This window comes from Mustela nivalis (genome assembly GCF_964662115.1).
Source record: "Mustela nivalis genome assembly, chromosome: 2".
Lineage (NCBI taxonomy): Eukaryota > Metazoa > Chordata > Mammalia > Carnivora > Mustelidae > Mustela > Mustela nivalis.
The window spans coordinates 57981374-57983418 of NC_139021.1; the positions used below are offsets into that span (position 1 = coordinate 57981374).

At 45.6% G+C, this 2045-nt stretch overlaps 1 pseudogene across 1 annotated transcript; it reads right to left on the reverse strand.

Annotated features, from left to right (window-relative positions):
* Positions 1–252: 252 nt before the first annotated feature.
* On the reverse strand, positions 253–1136 carry LOC309859496 (small ribosomal subunit protein uS2B pseudogene; annotated as a pseudogene). Its single transcript has one exon. The product of its transcript is annotated as a small ribosomal subunit protein uS2B pseudogene (transcript).
* Between the last annotated feature and the right edge of the window lie 909 nt (positions 1137–2045).

A 2045-nucleotide genomic window follows, 5' to 3' on the forward strand; every position in this document is an offset into this window, starting at 1 on the left:
ACTGGTGACAATCAGGGAAAGTTTCAAGCGACCATATCATAGAAATGGGTGGGTTTGGGCCAGAGCTAAACCTGTATGAAGAAAGACAGTAGGATATGAGGCTGAAAAGGAATCTTATGGCCCTTTAAATTCCTAAAGGAGCTATAGAGGACCTCACTTGTTTGTTGTTGGTTTTTTTTTTTTTTTTAACTTTTAGAAACTGCTTACTTTTTATCAACATCATTCCCATTGTGTTTGCCTTCGCAAAAGAGCAGCTTAAGACCACTCAGTGGTTGTTCCTACCCATTCAGTGGCCTGAGCTTTGGGAGCTGCAGACCAGTCTTCTGTGGCTGGCTGGGCGTTTCAGTCTTCAGTAGGGAACTGCTAAATTGGCACCAAGGGCATCTGCATGCCTTTAGACAGTCAGCTACTTCAGGTTGAGTGATGGTGAACTCAGGAGGCGAAGCAGTCCATTCACCCTGAAATTCCTCCTGGGTTACAGTGTTTTTTAGCAGCAGCCTGTTCTTTTTCTTTCAGTTTCTTCAGAATCTCTGTAGAAGTAGAGATCAGGCATGACATCCCATGGGTGTTCATGAGAGATGGTGCCATGCATGTGCAGAATTTCTTGGACCAGCATCTCCCACATCAGGCTGAGTGAGCCCCTTTGTTGTTGCAGAGGACAGCCATGTCCACACAGTGCAGAGAGTCTGCGTTACACAGAGCGGCAGTAGGCAGGTTAATGTAAAATGCCTTTGTGAGAGGCTAGTGGGCAGCCTTGGGATCAGTAACCACCAGAATTCTCAGCTCCCAGAGGCTGCCTGGACCTGGGTAGTGGCGTCTACAGGAATAAAGTGGCCAGCAATAGCAGTGGCTCTAGAAGCAGCAGCGTACTTCAGCTCAGCTCACTGGCCAGTATCCCTGGATAATGTGACACTGACAGGAGCCAGGTTTTCAACAGCAGCGGTGGCACAACCTGCCAGCAGAAGCTTCTCCCAGGTTCTCTTTAGGTTTACGATATTGATGCCATCACATTTCCTTTTGTAGATGCATTGTTCTGTTTCAAAGTCAAGGTTGGTGCCACCTAAGTGAGTCCCTGCTGCAAGGAATTTGAGGACATCCTCCCCCTTCATTAGCAGGACACCAAAGGCTCTGGACATTATGAAAGTTTTCTTAAAGTTATGACAGGAATACAAAACACCACCCTATGGACCTCTTCTTGTGTAGTGTGAAAAGGGGGAAATTTAAACTTTTTTTTTTTTTTTTTTTTGAGATTGTATTTATTTATTTGACAGAGAGAGAGAAGAGCACACAAGCAGGGAGAGCAGGAGAGGGAGAAGCAGGCTCCCAGCAGAGCAGGGAACCCAACACAGGGCTCAATCCCAGGACCCCTAGATCATGACCTGAACCCAAGGCAGACACTTCCACTTAGGTACCCTAGAACCTTACATTCTTGATCAAAGAGTTTGGGTAGAATAAACCACTCTAGGTTTCTGAGCAGAGGAGGGCCATGAACTGTTCCTCATGCAGAGATGAAATCTACCTGCAAGGAACAGAAAGGACCAAGGTGAGGAAATCATGGAGTAGATGCTCCTATGGGGGGAAGAGGAGAGAGTGAGGACTAGAGCCCCATGTCGGGCTGTGGTGGAATCTGGGGAAGAGGAACCAGATGACCTGATGCTCAACACTGAGATGCTATGGGGTAGTGTTTTTTACTTCATAAGCAAACACAAGCGGAAACAAAACAAAACAAAGCAAAATCAAACAAACAAACAAAAACCAGGAAAGAGAAACAGATTCTGCGTTGAGACATGCAGAAAAGTTACTTCAAAGTAGTGAAGGGTACTTACCCATGTGGGCTTTTTCTAAAGTGTTTCTAAGACCCTCATCACCAGGAAAAAATAAAGAAAATGTTTTGTTTGATTTTGGTTTTGGTTTTTTTAAAGATCTTATTTATTTATTTGACAGACAGAGATCGCAAGTAGGTGGGTGGGGAGAGAAGAGGAAGCAGGCTCCCTGCTAAGCAGAGATCCTGATGCCAGGCTCGATCCCAGGACCCTGAGATCATG